This window comes from Aquarana catesbeiana, linkage group LG03, assembly GCF_042186555.1.
Source record: "Aquarana catesbeiana isolate 2022-GZ linkage group LG03, ASM4218655v1, whole genome shotgun sequence".
Taxonomy (NCBI): Eukaryota; Metazoa; Chordata; class Amphibia; order Anura; family Ranidae; genus Aquarana; species Aquarana catesbeiana.
In genome coordinates, this window is record NC_133326.1 from 122,811,018 (window position 1) to 122,831,698 (window position 20,681).

Here is a 20,681-nt window from a genome sequence, read left to right on the forward strand (position 1 = left end):
ATGGCAAAAATACAATGTACAGAAGTCAATCGGTAGATCAACTTCTGTACAACCACTCTGCCCATACACAGATCAAATTTCAGCCAGTTCAGTAAGGTCCATGTATGATTAGCTTTAGGTTCAGGGCCCTAAATGCCAGTACCACTCAGTATAGCGTTCAGCCCCATCCAGCTGCAACCTGCAATAGACTTTAACAGGCAGTCTGGAGCGGGGCTGGACGCTGCACCTGTCCTTCCTAGGCGCACTGAAATGCCAGGAGGGTCGCACTGCAGCTGGACAGCCCAAAATACAAGGGGACTTAATGACTGGATTTAGAGAATATTATGTAACGTTCATGTAATAGATCTTTTGTTCCTGAAAACTGTCTACTTTGATTAAAAAAAACATTGTTGAAGTTCAGCTGCAGTCTAGGGATTGTCTACTCTTCTAGTTTTCTTTAGGTAATGTGTAAATTATCTTTAGGATTGTAAAAAATGTATTTATATTGCACCAGACAGCTCTGACTGTCTGGTGCTCTGGGGGATAACTTTCTTGGCTTTAACATCACAATACATTAAAGAAGTTTAGAAGGCCGCCTGCCCCTTTCTGTCCTTCCCTTCCCTGTTTTCACAGAATGCAACACGTTCTATGAATGGAGGAGAGGATCTTGTCATTCATCTGCCTCTCCTCCATTCACATAATATGTTGTATTCTGTAAAAAAAAAAAAAAGGACTTTTCTGAATGAAGAGAGGACAGAAAGGGTGGGTGGCTGAGTTGGGACTTCTTCAATGTCCTGCAATGTTAGAAAAGAGAAAGTGGAACTAAACCATTAAGAAATTGTGAACAGGCAGCTCTATTGCAGAGGAGACAAACGTACCTGCCTGCTTGCAGTCTTCTGATAAAGATCCTCTAATGAGCTGTGCATGTATTCCCAGAACACAGTGGCTGTGCTGGAAAGAGTGACCTCCTTGTGCATGCACAAGATCACATCATCTCCCGCTAGCCAATGAACAGGGCAAAAATCCGGAAATAAACTGAGCAGAACATGACAATGGCCATGGAGAGATGTGGCTTCTACAGTGCTGGAAGTTCAGGGCTGTGATGAGAACTTGTTATCACTGCAGTCAACAGCTGTAAACTAGAAAGCAATCAGCAGGATGTGAAATACACTACATTAATGCTGGCCATACACTATACAGAAAATCGGCCGAACCCATTTTCGAAAAACGAACGTTCGACCATGACCGCAAACGATCGTGCCATCATATAATGACCGATAAATTGTTCAGTGGACATGAATAAATAATTTTTTGTTCGTTTTTTTACATATACCTAGTGCAGACAGTTCGGACGGGAAACACATTAACCTTGCAATTTATCGTACGTTCGGCAGAAATTTTCCAAACTTCCCGTTCGTTTTTTTCCCACAAAAACGTCACAAACGATTATCGATTTGTGCCCATTAACTTGCCGAAAAACGAACGAAGTGTCTATACGAACGATTTTTCGGCCGATTTTTCGTATAGTGTATGGCCAGCTTAAGACCCCTTTCACACTGAGCTGTGGCCACGTTAGCACTAAACCACCGCTCGTTTTAGCGGTGCTTTAGCACTGTTTAAGCGGGCGCTCCCAAACTGCCCCAAAGATGCTGCTTGCAGGACTTTTTCTAACATCCCGCAAGCGCACCGCCCTAGTGTGAAAAGACACTGAAATAAATAGGAGACAATTTTCAAGCGGTATTTACAGTGGCGTCACTAGGGTTGGTGTCACCCGGTGTGATAAAACATGGTGTCACCCCCCCTCCACCAACTATAGTCACCCCCCAGTACAGACCCCCCTCCACTAAGTATAGACCCCCTCCACTAAGTATAGAGCCTCCTCTGTCAGTGCAGACCCTCTACGAAGTATAAACCCACTCCATCAGTATAGACCACCCCCCTCGGGACAAACCCCCCCTCCCTCAGTATAGACCTACCCCTCCCTCAGTATAGACCTCTCCCCCTCAGTATAGACCCCCTCCATTAGTACAGACCCCTCCCAGACCAAACCACCCCCCCTCCATTAATACAGACCCCCCAGAACAAACCACCCCCTCCATTAGTACAGAACCCCCCCAGAACAAACCACCCCCCCTTCATTAGTACAGACCCCCCCCCCCAGAACAAACCACCCCTCTTCCATTAGTACAGACCATCCCCAGAACAAACCACCCCCTTCCATTAGTACAGACCCCCCCCCCTGCAGAACAAACCACCCCCCTGCATTAGTACAGACCCCACCAGAACAAACCACCCCTCCATATGATATAGCTGTGACCAGCAGCATAAACCAACCTCATCAGCAAGGCCCCCCCCTCACAACGCCTCACCTCGGGCAGCGGAGGACATCTCCCCCCCAATCTCAAGCCGACACCCCCCGCCCGTTACCGCACCAGCTTGGGCAGCTCAGGTACACAGAACACCCGGGTGGCAGCTGGAGAGGAGAGGACAGTGCAGCCATCCGGGTGGAGAGCCGATCGAGATAGGCTTGGGCAGGAGTGAGAGACAGAGGAGAACACATGGCAGGCATGGCCGTGGTGCTAAAGGTGTGTAAATCAGGTGTCCCCCAGTGGAGCCCCTCCTTACATTAGGTGTTCCCCTTACATCAGGTGTCCCCAGTGTAGCCCCCTTACATCAGGTGTCTCCCTTACATCAGGTCCCCCCCCAGTGGTGTCCCCCTTACATCAGGTGTCCCCCAGTGGAGCCCCCTTTACATCAGGTGTCCCCCAGTGGAGCACCCCCTTACATTAGGTGCCCCCCTTACATCAGGTGTCCCCCAGTGGAGCCCCCCTTACACCAGGTGTCCCCCAGTGGAGCCCCCCTTATATCAGGTGTCCCAGCAGCGAACAGTCGGTGGCAGCTCAATTTCTATTGTCAGCCACCCGGCTGGCTCTGCCTCTTGTTTGTTTCCCTCGGCGAGTGACCTGTTACTTCTGGTCTTCTGTAAAATGGCGGCTGGCGGAGACAATTAATACCGGCCACGGACCTCTAGCGGCGGCAAAAAAACAGGAAAACATGGATTTCCTGTGACATTTCCCGGGAAACGCTAAGACCAGGACAAAGGTCTACATCCCGGGAATGTCCTGGGAAATTCAGGACAGTTGGCAAGTATGGTATTGCTTATCCGTTGCTGATCTGATCCTGCTCCTGACTCTGCTTGAACTCTGCCTGCACCGACCCCTGGCTTGCCTCTGCACTTCTCTTCTGCCTCATCCCTCTGCTCATTGGCCTTAAAGTGGTTGTAAACCCTCTCCTACACCCAGTGAAGTGAACAGCCTCAGATGATACACAGAGATAAAACAAATCTCTCTACATAGGTTTTCCTTGTATATATGCTGTCTTCCCCTTTCTACACTCTTTGGAGTGTAGAAAGATCATGTTAGAAATCTTTCTTCCTCTTCCAGCAGTGGGTGTAGAGTCTGCAATTACACTGTGTGAGAGCTGATTGGAGGAAAAGCACACCCCCCCCTGCCACATAGGCTGAGGAATGAAGGAAAATGCAGAGCTGTAGTCTGAATAGACACGCTCCTTGCTAATCTCCCTCTAAGCATTCTCCCTGACACAAATTTTCAGCTACTGTTATCTCATGTGTCAGAGAACTTGTCAGAAGTGACTCTGCTAATAACAGAGGAACAGAGCACCAGAGAGAAATGGCACTTAGAGCTTTGGAGAGAGATAAGTAAACACTAGATATATATGTGTTTAGATCAAATTTCATGAATGGGGTTTACAACCACTTTAACGGTACTGATCTTGGCCTGAACCCTGACTACTCACCTGCCTGTCACCTGAACCTGATCTGCTCGCTTGTTGCTGACCCGGACTGTCTATTCCTATCTTGTGTCTGATCCATATTGCACCTGCTGTCCGTGCTCTTCTCAGGCTCCAGCCCCACTGTCAGTGTGTCCAGTCCTGTGTTTCAGTTGCACACCAGCACCAGGCAGTGAGAGACTTACCAGGCACTCGTGCCACCTTGTGCTCTGGCATTCCCTGTTATCTTTCCCAGGACTCAGGAACCAGGGCTGTAAGAGAGGCCTGCCTCAGCGCTTCAGTCTCCACCATCAGGTAAGTTACAATGAGTCACAGATTTCAAGGAAGTAAGGGAGAGTGGGGATCTTCAAAAAGTAAGCTTACAAACCTAAAGATCACTCAGATTACAAGGAGTAGGGTAGAATGAATTGAAATACAATGTGGAAATATTGTTAGTCCACCTTGGTGGAGGCGGGATAGGCCTCTTTGAAGAGATGAGGTTTTGAGGATTGAATGGAAGGTGGCCAGAGTGGGCAATAGCTGAATGGATTGGGGTAGGGAGTTCCGGAGGATGGGGAGGCTCTAGAGAAGTCCTGGAGGTGAGCATGGGAGGAGGTGACAAGGGGACTTGAGAGGAGGAGGTCTTGGGAGGTATCGAGAGGATGGTTTGTTGGAATTATTGGAAGCCAGTGGGGGGATTGGCAGACAGCGGGGGATATTGAGGCTCTGTTCATGCCTATGCGGGTTTCACAGAATGTGTGCGTTTCTCAGTGATTTTGTATGTTGCATTCTATTTCAACAGGCTGGCCTTTATGTGCCAAAACACACAAATGGAGCGCTGCAACAATATGCATGGTACTTTGTTATCATGTGCTTTGGTGCATGCATTAGTAAGGTTCATGTGGGTGACATTTAGAGTTAAAGTATAACGAAAGGCAGTTTTGGATAGAGTGGAGAGGGATTAGAACCCCTGGCAGGTTTTTATTGCTGTCTGTGCCACCCTCTTTAATTGTCCTGTGTACCATTATCATTGAAAGTGAAAGAAAATCCGAAATTTTGGATTTTCCCCAGAAAAGTGATGATGGGGAAATATTCAAACAGAAACCCTAGTTCTGGTGACCTGGGGAACCCCAAGGAATTCCCTTAATTTTCAAGGACTTCCACTCACTTCCTGTTTGGCTATGGGACAGGAAGTGAAGGAAAATCTTCACAATGGGACACAGATGGGGAAAAATATCTGACAGGGGTTATAACAATCCCTTGCTCTATCCAAAATGGAAAAAAAAAGTTTTGCCTATAGTTCTACTTTAATAGTTTTGTTCTGTTTACAGTGGTGGCACTGGAAACGCTACCCGATGCAGTGCTACCACACCTGGTGCGAATAGACCCTTAGGGGCATTGCCACTCATCTGCAAAAGGGTGTTTGTGTGCAATGTGATAACGCATACTCCTGCAACGCACAATAAGCCTGTGCAGTGGGTGCTAAAATTGTGCTAAACCACACTTCCATCATATTTCATCCTCCTCATAGCCTGACAGAATCATCTCTGTGATACATATTCAGTGAGAATCCATACACATCCCATAGCGAGCCACAAGATGGCGCTCCGGGCCACACCAGTGATCCCCCCCCAGTGCCCGCCAATGATGCAGCTGCGTGATATGACTATCGTGCTCTCCCCACAACTCCTCCTCTCCCGCGCATGCGCAGCTTGTGGTTCTGGGGGGTCGGGCAGCGCTTCGGGCGGAGAGGCAGCAGGGGATGGAGAGGGAGTAACCCGGGGTCCGGCAGGGGATTCGGCCGGTAAGTGCGGATATGCTGCTGAGGGGGGCAATGCTGGAAGTGGCAGATCACCATAGAAGGTGCTTGGTGTGGAGGAATGTGAGGCAGGCATGGAATAAGGCGATAGGGATGTATAGACAGAGCTGGTCCCATGTGTGGAGGAGGAGGGAGCCGAGCAAGCATGGTTATGGGATGGGGTATGGAGAGTGCAGGCTCCATGGGTCTGTAATGGTGTAGATCTCTATCCATGGGTGTATATATCTCTATCCATGGGTGTATATATCTCTATCCATGGGTGTATATATCTCTATCCATGGGTGTATATATATCTCTATCCATGGGTGTATATATATCTCTATCCATGGGTGTATATATCTCTATCCATGGGTGTATATATCTCTATCCATGGGTGTATATATCTCTATCCATGGGTGTATATATATCTCTATACATGGGTGTGTATATATCTCTATCCATGGGTGTATATATATCTCTATCCATGGGTGTGTATTGGTGTAGATTTTTATCTATGGATGTATAGGTGGGTGCTGTGCTGTGTGTAGGTAGGTTAGGTAGATGGGTGCTGTGTTGTGTATATGTAGGTGGGTGGGTACTGTGCTATGTATAGGTAGGTAGGTAGATGGGTGCTGTGCTGTGTTGTGTATTGGTAGGTGGGTGCTGTGTATATGTAGGTAGGTGGGTACTGTGCTATGTGTAGGTGGGTGCTGTATTGGTAGGTGGGTGCTGTGTATAGGTAGGTAGGTGGGTGGGTACTGTGCTATGTATAGGTAGGTAGGTAGGTAGATGGGTGCTGTGCTTTGTGTAGGTGGGTGCTGTGTTGTGTATTGGTAGGTGGGTGCTGTGTATATGTAGGTAGGTGGGTGGGTACTGTGCTATGTATAGGTAGGTAGGTAGATGGGTGCTGTGCTTTGTGTAGGTGGGTGCTGTGTTGTGTATTGGTAGGTGGGTGCTGTGTATATGTAGGTGGGTGGGTACTGTGCTGTGTGTAGGTGGGTGCTGTGTATATGTAGGTGGGTGGGTACTGTGCTATGTATAGGTAGGTAGGTAGATGGGTGCTGTGCTTTGTGTAGGTGGGTGCTGTGTTGTGTATTGGTAGGTGGGTGCTGTGTATATGTAGGTGGGTGGGTACTGTGCTATGTATAGGTAGGTAGGTAGATGGGTGCTGTGCTTTGTGTAGGTGGGTGCTGTGTATATGTAGGTGGGTGGGTACTGTGCTATGTATAGGTAGGTAGGTAGATGGGTGCTGTGCTGTGTATTGGTAGGTGGGTGGCTGTGTATATGTAGGTGGGTGGGTACTGTGCTGTGTGTAGGTGGGTGCTGTGTTGTGTATTGGTAGGTGGGTGCTGTGTATATGTAGGTGGGTGGGTGCTGTGCTTTGTGTAGGTGGGTGCTGTGTTGTGTATTGGTAGGTGGGTGGGTACTGTGCTATGTATAGGTAGGTAGGTAGATGGGTGCTGTGCTGTGTATTGGTAGGTGGGTGCTGTGTATATGTAGGTGGGTGGGTACTGTGCTGTGTGTAGGTAGGTAGGTGGGTGCTGTGCTGTGTATTGGTAGGTGGGTGGGTACTGTGCTATGATTACCAGGAGTCTGTCCATTTACACTCCCAGCTATGTACTAAGAATGTACCGATCCCCCAATGGCTGCATTCCCGATCTCTGCTCCTCCACACTTGGCCAGGGCTCCATTGGTGGGCAGAGAGGTGTACGAAGACAGAGACAGCGTTCGTCGGCGACATGGAAGAGGTTATAGAAATGGTGACAGGTATATTGGGTAGGATTTGGAAATGACAGTCACATGGCTACAATAAAGATCTCCTCTGATAGAACCCTATGAGTGCCCATCCATAACCCATTGAGGGGTGAACTCCACTACACCACTGAGGGCTCATCCACACCACAGGCCTGGGCATTGTTTTATTTCTAAAGTGTTCTAATGCATTGGTGTGCATTTTACATATATTGATTTTTTTTTTTCTTCTTTTGTTTTCCCTGAAGTACATTTCATTAACATTTGGTTGCATTTGAACGCGTCGCACTGAAAAAAAATGTACAGTAGTTTTTGTAGTTTGCTATAGGGGTACTCTGAAGGCAGGAGCAGCCAGAAGCTCCAGCAAGAGACCCCAGAAGAGGAGCTTTGGGGCTGCTCTGTGCAAAACCATGAACGTCGTTAGAAAATTCCACTTGCTTTTAACATTCAGTTTTAAAATGAACCTAATTTCTGATTGAAAACCACATATACTGTCTGAAAATTCATTCGATTGAGAAAAGTTTTCCATTTTGCTTCGTTCTCAAAATGAAAACGTTCAAAGGAAAAATGTATTCATGTATGGCCAGCATAAGTGACAGTAGGAGCGGAGAGCTTGTATCCAACTACCTGCCTATGACATGGGAGTCTGACATGCATAATATGATAGTACAATTCTATCTGAAAATCTGCAAAACAGTGTTATAGGACTTAAAAAAAAAAAAAAAAAATTCTTTGAATACGTTTTTTTAAAAAAAAAATCTGATGATAGGTACCAGATTCAACCTCTAATACACACGTCTCTTCTGTAATTCTCAGAGTGGATTAAATATTTTGCTCCATAACCATATAGCTGGTTATTTATATTTACCACTGCATAGAGATATTCAAGAAAAAAAGGTCTTTTTTTTTTTTTTTTTTTTTTTTTTTTAAACTTTACATATTGACTAAATTATACACCAAACTTTTTTCGAGGTTTTAATCTAATTAATTGAAACAACAATTGGCCAACTAAACGATTATGAAACGAATGGTCAGTTGCAGCCCTACGCAACTTTGAATCCGACATCCCAAGACGACTTGCATACGACTTCTTTAAGGGGGGCAGGGAGGTAGGTAATTTGAAAGTGGTTGTAAGACCTGTTCACACTGGTGCAACATGCTCTGCGACTTTGAGAGCACAAGTCTCATGAGAAGTCACACCTCATTAAGTGCAATGGAACCATTTTAATAGGAGTGACTTGAGTCGCTCCAACTTAGAAAAAGGTTCCCACACTACTTTTGGTGTGACTTTAACATTACTTGCATATGACTTCTGTTAGACTCCTTTCACACTGGAGGCATTTTTGAGATCCTTTAGTGCTAAAAATAGCGCCTGAGAAATGCCTCATCTGCAGTCCCAGTGTGAAAGTCTGAGTACTTTCACACTGGGGCGCTGCGCTGGCCGGACGTTAAAAAAAAGTCCTGCAAGCAGCATCTTTGGGGCGCTTTAGCAGCGATGTATACACCACTTCTAAAGCGCCCCTGCCCATTGAAATCAATGGACAGCGCCACCAAACCGCCTCGGCAGCAGCGCTTTGCAGGCGCTTTTAACCCTTTATTTACCCACTAGCGGGGGTTAAAAGCGCCCCTCTAGCGGCTGAGAAGTGCCTCTAAAACTAGCATCGATTTAACGTTTATGCAGCCGCGCTGTAAGTGTGAAAGGGCTTTTAAAGAAGTCGTATGCAAGTCGTCCCGAAGTTGCGTTGGGATGTCGGATTCAAAGTTGCGTAGGGCTGCAACTAACGATTAGTTTCATAATCGTTTAGTTGGCCAATTATTGTTTCGATTAATCAGATAAAAACATAAAAAAAAGTTTGGTGTTTAATTTAGTCAATATGTAAAGTGTAAAAAATTATACACTTTACATACACCATTTTTTTTTCTTGAATATCTCTATGCAGTGGTAAATATAAATAATCAGCTATATGGTTAGGGAGCCAAATATATAATTCACTCTGAGAATTACAGAAGAGATATGTGTATTAGAGGTTGAATCTGGTACCTATCATCAGACTCGGAGGTTAAAAAAAAAATTTTCTTTGAATACCTTTTTTTTTTTAATAGACCTATAACACTGTTTTTCAGATTTTCAGATAGAATTGTAATATCATATTATGCATGACAGACTCCCTTGTCATAGGCAGGTAGCTGGATACAAGCTCTCCGCTCCTGCTGTCACTTATGCTGGCCATACATGAATACATTTTTTCCTTTGAACGTTTTCATTTTGAGAACGAAGCAGAATAGAAAACTTTTCTCAATCGAATGAATTTTCAGACAGTATATGTGGTTTTCGTTCAGAAATTAGAATCATTTTAAAACTGAATGTTAAAAGCAAGTAGAATTTTCTAACGACGTTCATGGTTTTGCACAGAGCAGCCCCAAAGCTCCTCTTCTGGGGTCTCCTGCTGGAGCTTCTGGCTCCTCCTGCCTTCAGAGTAACCCTATAGCAAACTAAAAAAATTCTGCCTTTTAGAATCACTGATTTCCTTCTCCTGCCCAGGACTACATGTCCCACGAGGCATTGCTCCTCACACATTCACAAGTTCTCAGGCACTTACGGAAATATATGGACGGTGTACTGAGCTGTATGTGTGCTGCACTGTGTCTTCTGATATGTAAACAATTCATTCTGTATGCAGACCAACTAATCGATTTATGAAAATAGTTAACTATTTTCATAATTAAATGTGTCGATTAATTGTTTCAGCCCTAAAGTCATGACAGTGTGAACCAGGCCTCAAACCTCACATATACCCAGACTGACCTACTCAGGGATGAAACGCATTGTTGTACATAAATTGTACCTGATTATCTGCAGTCTTTTACACAGCCGTTTAAAGTCCAAAATTTATAGAGCTTGTCTGAGCCATCAGAAAAAAGGGAGCGTAGAGCTGAAGTAACACACTGTAGAGCTCAGTGAGGAGAGCTGATTGGAGAAAAATTACACAGCACACAGGAGCAGAGGTTGTCAATCACAGGCTGTGTGCCAGGGCTCCCTCCCCTGTCACCATTTTTCTCTTGTTTTTGTTTTTTTTTTTTTTTTTTTTTTTTTTTTTTAATGAAAGGTGTTTATTTAGTTTTCAGCAGTACAACAAACATTACAGTATTATATTCCACATGGGTACAATAGGAATTATTTACCATAAGGAAAACTATTCTATGCCACTCAGACCATCTTGATATACTAAAATTCTTAAAGAGAAGGAACAATCAATACCATCCGTTCCCCAAGAGCCAAATTAGTGGCAGTTAGGTGTGGGGATTCAGCGTAAGCCATATCTAGAAGGTACATTTGCATCGATTTAAATACAACCAAAACAAGAACACACATGAAACACATACACACACAATTCATACCAACCTGTGTCCCACCCACCTCACCTTGTCTCGAATCCCATCTCTACCCCAGATATATACCATACCACATAGCTTATATCCTTTACACCAGGTCTCTTCCCCTCACATTTATTATAACCTGTCTCCATCCATCTTATTCAATCACAAATTGTTTACAAACTATCTTGTCAGTTTAGCTGGGAAGATAGAACTGTACCCCAATAGGAATTGGGGACATCCATCCACGGTTGCCACACTTTATCAATTTTTTGGAACATGCTCTACTCTTGTAAATAATTTTGAATTTGGGAAGCTCCTCATTAATAATACGAAACAAAAATTGTAATGTTGGAGGGTTATTATCTTTCCAGTGTAGCAGTATCACTTTACGTGCATAGTATAGGACAGTTCGAATTAGAATCCGGGTAGGTACTCTGTGTATAAAGTCATTCAAAATACCCAATAGCACAACATCTGGTGTTTGGGGCACCGGAAGAGCTAGTTGATTGTCCAAAAAAAAAAGTCCCTCCAATAGGATGCCAGTCCCGGACAGCTCCAAAACATGTGGAATAAATCAGCGTTAATCAAATTACACCTGGGACATGCTGCATTAGTACCTACCCCTATGCGATTCAACTTAGCTGGAGTGTAATGTAGGTGGTGAATAAACTTAAATTGTATATATTGATCTGCTGTACTTATTATATCCTGAAAACAGACCTCAGTGACTTCTTCCCATCCCTCTTCTGTGAGTTCAGGCATTAATAATCTCCATTTTTGAAAGGAGTTTTGAAATGGGTCTACTCCCGCCCTGGAGAGACGACCATAGAAGGTAGTTACCAATATTTTGTAATATCAGAATAGGATAATAGATCTTCCATTGAAGACACCTCAAGCTCTACAGACAGCGACCCAAACTGAGCCCTAAGGCCCCTTTCACACGATCAGACCGTTCAGGTCCGCCTGTCAGTTTTGTCGGCGGACCTGAACGGGCGCTCCATGTTAGTCTATGGAGCGACGATGTCAGCGGAGACATGCCTGCTGACATCCGACCCCGTCCAATCCGCTAAAATCAGACGGATGGCCCTACGTCCAGATCCGTTGCTATCGGATCGGGTGAGATCTGATGAAAACGGACATGTCCGTTTTCATCTGATCCCTCCATAGGCAGCAGCGACGCCTGACAAGCCCCTCCCCGCTCAGTGAGCAGAGAGGGACCTATCATCCGCCGGCTCAGCGGAGATCAACGGAGAGATCTCCCGCTGAGCTGGCGGACCGAGGCGTGCTCCGTGGAAGCGGAGTCCGCCTCGTGTGAACGAGGGCTAATGGAATTCCTGAGAAGTAAATACTTGTAGAAGAACTTATGATCAATACCACCCCATTTTTCTCTTGTTAAAAAAATTTGTCAGAAGTGATTCATACTGATAGAGGGAGGAGGCAGCAGGCCTGTCATCCGCCTGCTCGGCAGGGATCAGCGGATAGATCCCCTGCTCAGCAGGCGGATTCGCTTGACAGAGTCCACCCCGTCTGAAAGAGACCTTGGGGCTCGTTTACACTTGCTTCGGCTTCAACATGCTTTTATGATGTGTTTTTGATGCTTCAGTGAAGCTCTTTTGAAGCTTGGTAGGTGCCCTGTGTGTGTGTGTGTGGATATCTCATACCTGCAATTTCTCCAAAACAAAGCGAAACCTAAAGCTGAATTAAAGCCTCTTAAAAGCTTTAGGTGCTTCAAGCGAGCTTTGCAATTGACTCCTATGGAGGGTTTGAAGCACCACTAAGGGCTAGTTTACACTTGCTTCAAAACATGGCTTCAGACACGCTTTGTTAAAGCTCTCTGAACGCCAGTCAAAGCCCCTGTCACTAAATAAAATGGTTAGCTTACAGTCCTGTTTACACCTTGCTTTTGCTTGGTGCTTCAGTGGGGCTTCAAGTGAGCTTTGCTATAGACTTCTATGAAGGCTTTGAAGCTACATGGAGTATAATTTTTGAAGCAAAGCAAAAGCAGGTGTAAACAGGACTGTAAACTAACTATTTGACAGGGGCTTTGACTAGCATTCAGAGAGCTTTAAGGGCTCCTTTACACTTGCTTCGGCTTCAACACACATTAACGACTAGTTTGCACTTGCTTCAAAACAGGGCTTTGGACCAGCTTTGTTGAAGCTCTCTGAACGCTAGTCAAAGCTCCTGTCACTAAATAAAATGGTTAGCTTTCAGTCCTGTTTAAACCTGCTTTTGCTTTGGCTTTGCTTCAAAAATTATACCCCATGCAGCTTCAGTGGTGCTTCAAAGCATCTTCAAAGCTTTCATAGACGACTATAGCAAAGCTCGCTTGAAGCCCCACCGAAGCACCAAGCAAAAGCAAGGTGTAAACAGGACTGTAAGCTAACCATTTTATTTAGTGACAGGAGCTTTGACTAGCGTTCAGAGAGCTTTAACAAAGCCTGTCCTAAGCCCTGTTTTAAACAAGTGTAAACTAGCCGTTAATGTGTGTTGAAGCTGAAGCAAGTGTAAAGGAGCCCTAAAGCTACAAGGGGTATAATTTTTGTACCAAAGCAAAACATAAACAAGACTGTAAGCTAACTATTTTGTTTAGCGACAGAAGCTTTAAATGGCGTTTTGAGAGCTTTAACAAAGCCTGTCCGAAGCCTTGTTTTGAAGCAAGTGTAAACTAGACCTTAGACTTGCTGAACATGACCCATTCAAGTAAAATCTAACCATGTGGATTAACCTCCCTGGCGGTATGGTTATGTCAGATTTTTGCATCTCAAAGTAGTACAATTGTTTTGCATAGAAATTTGGCGTTTTATATTGTAGGCCTGTAATTCTTAGGAATAACTCTAATGCCCCATACACACGGTCGGATTTTCCAACGGAAAATGTGTGATAGGACCTTGTGTAGGCTCCATCACACATTTTCCGACACACAGAGTTTGAGAGCATTATATAAAATTTTCCGACAACAACATACGTTGTCGGAAATTACGATGTGTGTACACAAATCCGACGGACAAAGTGCCACGCATGCTCAGAAAAAATAAAGAGATGAAAGCTATTGGCCACTGGCCCGTTTATAGTCCCGACGTGTTTTACGTCACCGTGTTTAGAACGATTGGATTTTCCGACAACTTTGTGTGACCGTGTGTATGCAAGACAAGTTTGAGCCAACATCCGTCGGAAAAAATCCTAGGATTTTGTTGTCGGAATGTCCGAACAAAGTCCGACCGTGTGTATGGGGCATTAAATCTGTCCAAACAAGAGTCTAGTTGACATCCCGAGTATGATAAAGTCTGGAACCTGAAATTATAATCTAATTAAAGGGTTTGTGAACCTATTTGTAAAGGTCTGTGCCATCCCCTCTATTAGAGGCTGGCATAGCACACTGTGTTAAGCATTGTTAACCACTTCAGCCCCGGACCATTTGGCTAGCCAAAGACCAGGGCACTTTTTGCGATTCGGCACTGCATCGCTTTAACTGACAATTGCGCAGTCGTGCGACGTGGCTTCCAAACAAAGTTAACGTCCTTTTTTTCCCACAAATAGAGCTTTCTTTTGGTGGTATTTGATCACTTCTGTGGTTTTTATTTTTGCGCTATAAACAAAAAAAGAGCGACAATTTTGACAAAAAAAGCTATATTTTTTTACTTTTTGCTACAATAAATATCCCCCAAAAATATATTAAAAAAACATTTTTTTTTTTCCCTCAGTTTAGGCCGATACGTATTCTACATATTTTTGGTTAAAAAAATTGCAATAAGCGTTTATTGATTTGCGCAAAAGTTATAGCGTCTACAAAATAGGGGGATAATTTTATGGCATTTTTATTAATAATTCTTGTTTTTACTACTAGTAATGGTGGTGATCATCTGGCAGTGAAGGGGTTAACCACTAGGTGGCGCTGTAGTGGTTAAGTGTGTCCCAAGGAGTGATTCTAACTCTGGGGGGGGATGGGCTATGTGTGACACGACACTGATCACCGCTCCCGATTACAGTGTCATTGGGCAGAACGGGGAAATGCTTGTTTACATTAGCGTTTCCCCGTTCTTCCTCTCTGTGAGACGATCGTGGACATCGAGTCCGCGGGACCCGCGATCACGCTCACTGAGCTTGTGGCGCGTGCCAAGCCGCCTCTTAAAGGGCAATGTACAGGTACGTGATTCTGCCTGTATGTGCCCTTCTGCCGCAGTATATCTGTGTGAGAGGGTGGGGATCGGTTAAAAACTAGTGCTGTAAATACCGATTTTTATTTATTTTTTTTTCAGCTGTCTTCAGGTCGGTCACGTGACTCGCGGCCGCTTTCCCGCTCCGACAGATGGCTTCTGCGGAAGGAGCCGTGCTCTCCCTCTGATGTCAGCCAGGAAGATCACGTGGCCTCTCGGCTTTTTTTCTCAATAATAGCGGCCGGGAGCGGCGGCGCTGAGCGGAGACAAAGACAGAGAGGGGGGTGATGGGCAGGAAGGAGGGTGATAAGGGGGAAGAGAAGAGCAGAACAGAGCCGGGCAGCCTATCGCAGAGGGAGGCACTTTGACCATGATGATCGGGGCGGAGCAGCCCTGGTTATCGTGGCCTTTTTAGAGAGGGCATACAGGAAGTGGCATATTCAGGGTTTATTTTTTTTTTCTAGAGGGGGCAGATTACACAGCACAAGCGTTGTGCTGTGTAATCTGCTTTAAGGGACCAGAAATATAATCAAATCAATAACACTGAAATTTGCTCAGTTGCAGAATTGTTGCTGTCGTGACTTTCAGCTTCTGATGACATTTTTCCCTACGAATCGCTATCCCTCAATTCTGCAAGTGATTCTTATTTACTATCGCTGTTTTCTAGCTGGTCAAAAAATGCTTTTGACGTAAAGGGAAGCTTTTTGGATGCCATGGACAATCTCAAATATTTTTTATATATATATAATATTCTGCAGGCAGGGTACTGGACAAAGCATTAGGGACGAAAGGGATGTTAAATTATTTGATACAGTAATGTAACTGTACTGTATGTTATGTTTTTTGCACTTTTTGAATTTGCCACCGGGCTCTGCCCCTCCATGCATTGCGATGGTCACAGGGAACGGAGCCTGGTACACAGTACATCAGGTGGAGGACATGGCAGGATCCTGGGGACAAGGTAAGTAACTTTGCCTGAATCCTGTGATGCGATCCCAAGTGTGGTTCGGGTTTACCGCTTTTTGGTAGTAAAAATTCACCCAGAGCCACACTTGGGAATACTGGTAAGATGGTTAACAGGGTTAAATCAGGTGATTAGAAGGTGACATATTGCCTCTGATAAGTGATTCAAGTGTAGATCGCTTTTCAGAGCTGAGGCCATCCTTGATGCAAGTATAAACTAATTGCAGTCATGGCATGTCCTGTGCTACAACTGCATGTACACAAAGGGGTGGGCTGCTCATGATATAATGATATCATATAATAAACCAATGGGTTTGACATGGGCATGTTTGGCCAGTGCTGTTGAGCAAATTGGTGAAAAGGGGATATTGGAGTTATGATGGAAAAAATGGCCTGAATTCATGACGGCCCCCACACTGCAAGGATTAAATGCTCTTTTAGGTCTAAGTGGCCCAAAAAGCAAAGTATCCCCTCTACTGCTCCAGCAGTGAACTGTCCCTTGGCATCCTCATGTCCATTGCAGGGCTGATGTTGTGGGCCCACCAAAGGGTAGGAGAGAAGAAACATGCAGTCTCCTAGATATAAAAGTGCATAACCCTTGCAGTGCTGGGGCAGTCTAACGGCAAGGGAAAATGTTTCACTTCCCTGGAGTTCAGCTTTTAGTGGATGTTTTGAGGTTTTTTTTTTTTTTTGATAATTGACCTTCATTACAAGCATATGGTAACAATACAGCAAGACGTCTGTGCCACTCCTTAAGCACGACCTGTCTCAGTGATGTTATACTATGTCTGTCACTGGTAGTTCAGCCAGTTCTGGCCCCGCTCTACTGAGCCCATCGAAATAGGATAAGGCTCTGTTAAGTCATTTCTTTATCATAGGGTATTGTAAAGTAGATTTAAACCACAACTGGAAGACATTTAGAGGGTTATTTACTAAAGGCAAATCCACTTTGCAGTGCAGTCGCTGTAGATCTGAGGGGGACATGCAAGGAAAGATAAAAATCGGCATTTTAGCTTGCACATGATTGCGCTTCCCCTCATTTCAGATCTTCCCCTCAGATTTACAGAGACTGCACTTCCAAGTGCACTTTTAGTACAATTTCACGTGCACTTTGCACTCGTAGTTTGTGCTTGTACTGCAAAGTGGATTTGCCTTTTGTAAATAACCCCCCCCCAGTGTGCTGAAGCACTATGAATCATGAACTATTGCCATGTTTCATTCTTCAAGAAAGTAGATTTTTCTTTTTTTATTTTATTTATTTTTTTCTACTGTCTCATGGCTGCTTATTTTCTGCTGCCTCTTTGCAACTACTTTGTTCTGTCTCATCTATGTGAATGAACTAGCATAGCAGTTGTATGGCATTACTTAGGAGAGGATTCCTAATCATGAAAATGGTGCACCATGTCTGAGCAGTGAGCATCCACATGGCTGCTTATAGTCTCCACTGGAACTACATGGAGTACACTGGAGACAACGAAGGATAGGCATTGAGGGTGTGTGTGTGTGTGTGTGTGTGTGTGTGTGTGTGTGTGTGTGTGTGTGTGTGTGTGTGTGTGTGTGTGTATTGTTTAAGACAAGTATGGGGTTGTGTGTTTGTTTTTTTTCTCCTTGGTGCATGCAGCATCGGTCCGAGTCTGAACGTTCCCCCGGCACCTCTAACACTGAGAACCGAGAGGTCGAACACCGCCGATTGCTCGGTTCTCGGAGCTCCCTGACTGTCAGTCACCGCTGTCTGCTCTGCCCCCTCCTCGCTCACTGGAGCGCTGGGCTGTGTGGGGGCGGGAGCATCCGGCTCAGGCTCTGAGAGGCTGAGCTGAGTGTCAGTCCAGGCGTATGAGTGGATCCCGACTTCATTGTTGCGATCCTTCCCGAGCCTGGACCGGCTCTGTGACATCAGCAGGCTTCAGCGGACTTCAGCCCGCTTTCTGCTGAAAACGGGTCACAGGAGTGCAGAATGACCTGCACTCCTGTGATCCACAGGAGAAGTACAGCCAAATGAGCTTCGGCTATACTTCTTCAAGTTCCTTATTTATATACAGTATGCGCACATAAGTTATACAGTAGATTCATAAGGAATCCCAAGATATAGAAAGTAAAAGCCTGAACAACATGACTGATTTTTGTATCAGTATTCTAGTACTTTTATGAGTGTTTCCCAGGAGGACAGGTTTGCAATGTTTCGGTTGAAGTCACACAGCGGTGTGACTTGTCATGTGATTTGGCAGGTCTAAATTGTATGACAAGTTGCACCCTGTTCTCGACAATGGAAGCGTTCAAATCTGTGCACGCCAACTTTGCGATGCCGTACTGATTTGAAAAAGTAGTTCCTGCACTACTATTTTTGGTGTTTTTTTTTTTTTTTAGGTGCGACTTGCATAGACATCTGTGCATGAAATCGCGCAGATGTCAACCAAGTCACACTTGAAGTTGCACTGACATGCGGCTTTGAAATCATGCGATTTCAAAGCTGCATATAGTGTGAACCAGGGATTATACCGTTATAATCTTACACATCAGAAATCTAAAGCTGCCCATAGGTGGATCAAAATTAGTCCGGTTCAACAAGGTCCGACCGAATTTTGATCCATCCTTCTAACGTTCAACTTCTGCTTAACGGGACTATTTTGTCTGTGTATTTTGACAGAGGAGGAATCTGGCTGTCAGATTACAATGTCCCAGCGAGGAGGATTCCTCCCTCCACTTCTCCACTCGTGTGGATAGGGGAATCTTTTCATTTATCAGCCCTCTGGAATCGATGGTTAGTCTTAGAAATTGTTTAAATTATTTTAATCCCAAAAACAAACATTTATTATATTGCAGTTTATCAATTCTTAGATGTGATGGCTGCATTGATTTTCTCATTCATTAGGCTTGCTTTCTTCTCTTTCCATCTGGTGATCTAGATAGTAAGTCTGTTGTTTTTCAAAAGCTCAAGCTCTCCGGCAGAATCTGTCAGTTAGAGATGAAATAAACCATTTAACACTGCCAGGGGTGCATACAATAATCAGTTTTTATGTAAAACCATTCAAAAGAAATAAACTGTTTGCTATAACTGCTTATAAAGTATTATTTGGAGTTTGGCTTTAATTTGTTTTGTATCGAAATTTGCTGGAACATCTAACACTCCCCTCCCCCAGACTGACAATGCTGCTGTCCAGAGGTGCCCCTTGTGCTCATTCATCCAGAGTCGTGTTTGTACAATACAAGAGGCATGCTACTGGTCAGATCACTAGATGAAAACAGAGGGAAAAAGACAAAAAAAAACAAAAACGAATGCAGCCACCACATCTAATGATTGGTAAGCTGTGATATACTGTATATTACATTTTGGGTTTAATACCGCTTTAGGGTAAGGGCAGGTTCCTCTTCTGCCTTCAAGAGGTGTTATCTAACTTCCCAAGTAGAGGGGGGGCGGCTTACATATGAATTGAACACAATCGCCCAGCTTCACCAGCACAATGTATTGTTTATTCTGAACTCTCCAGGCCACCCCTTCATGCATACCTAGTACTCTGATTTATCATTTTATGAGCCCCTCCCCCACACACAGCACCACAAGATCCCATCTTCATGATTCCAGGAGTCAGGTGTCCCCTGTGGATTCCAGATGTGCAGAGCCTTGCTCTGGCCAGTACAGTCATGGTCTTAGCACAGTACTCGGCTTGTTTGGATAACCTTATGATTCTGGCCTTGTGTGCGTAGACACCATGGGCACCAGATTACGTCTTCGGTTTATAGACTCTTTGATCGCATGCTTCTGTTTTCTGCCTTGGATTGCTTTTAGATGCAGTATATAGTTCTTAGCTCAGCAAATGGGGACTCCTTCCTTTTTTTTTTTTTTTACAGTATGTCAAGTGTTTATATGGTCCACTTTTATGTTTCTATCTTCTTAACGTGTTATTAAACCTCCAGTTTTTTTTATTTTTATTAAATAACAAACATGTCTATACTTATCTGCTCTGTGCAATGCTTTTACACAGAGCAGCCCCGATCCATTTCTGTGGTCCCCCCATTGGCGCTCCAGGCTCCTCCTCTTTGGCGAGTGCCCCCACAGTAAGCCACTTTCCATGAAGGCACCCATGCATGCTGGCTCCTGAGCCTCCCTGTCTGTGTCTAGTTACAGAGCAGGCAACTCAGCCCCCCTCCCGCTGAAATTGATCTGCCCAAAGAGGAGGGAGACAGTGGTGAGAGCCTCTGCTCTTCTGCATATTGCTGGATCGGATCAGACTCAGGTAAGAATAGGAGGGGGGGGGAGATAGAATGCATTAAGGTAAAAAACCTTAAAGTGATTCTAAAGCTAAGTTTTTTTTTTTTTTTTTTTTTTTTTTTTTAACTTCCACAGTGCAGCTCGTTTTGCACAGAGTGGCCCCGATCCTTGACTTCTGGGGTCCCCCGGCGGTGCTGGTAGCTCCTTTCTGCATTGTAAAACCCCCTAGGTGAAGCGCTCCCCCGGGGGGTTACCTTGCGGGCGCACTCCCGAGTACAGCATTTGCGTACATACATGCAGAATGCCAGACTCGGCTCCGCCCCTGACGCGGGCTGCTGCCAAGAGCTGAGACCATGGGCAGTGGGGAAGAGCGTGTCTCCGGCGTGGGAATTACGAGACTCAGGTGAGTAAAACTGGTCAGTGACAGAAGTCTTTTCACCTTAATGCATTTGTGAAAAATGTTCAGCTGCAAACAGGGTAGCTCCAATATAAGTCCTCGATCACACAGGGTGATGACATTCATGCCTCTACAGGGCCATGTTTTCCGTAACAGGGTTGCATAGGTGCTGCATACATCCCTATGGAGGTGTTCCAATGTTCTCCATTGGGGCACATGGCTGCACAGACACAGCCGCTGTGTCCCCATATGACCTGCCTG

The 20,681-nt window shown here is 44.9% G+C and overlaps 1 protein-coding gene across 2 annotated transcripts in view; it reads left to right on the forward strand.

Annotated features, from left to right (window-relative positions):
- Nucleotides 1-5,451: 5,451 nt before the first annotated feature.
- The window catches only part of TLN2 (talin 2), a 398,203-nt gene continuing 382,973 nt past the window's right edge, over nt 5,452-20,681 (forward strand). For both annotated transcript variants that reach the window (XM_073619119.1, XM_073619120.1), the window contains exon 1: nt 5,452-5,572. The gene's annotated coding sequence lies outside the window, so the exon portion shown is untranslated. The remainder of the gene's footprint in view (nt 5,573-20,681) is intronic.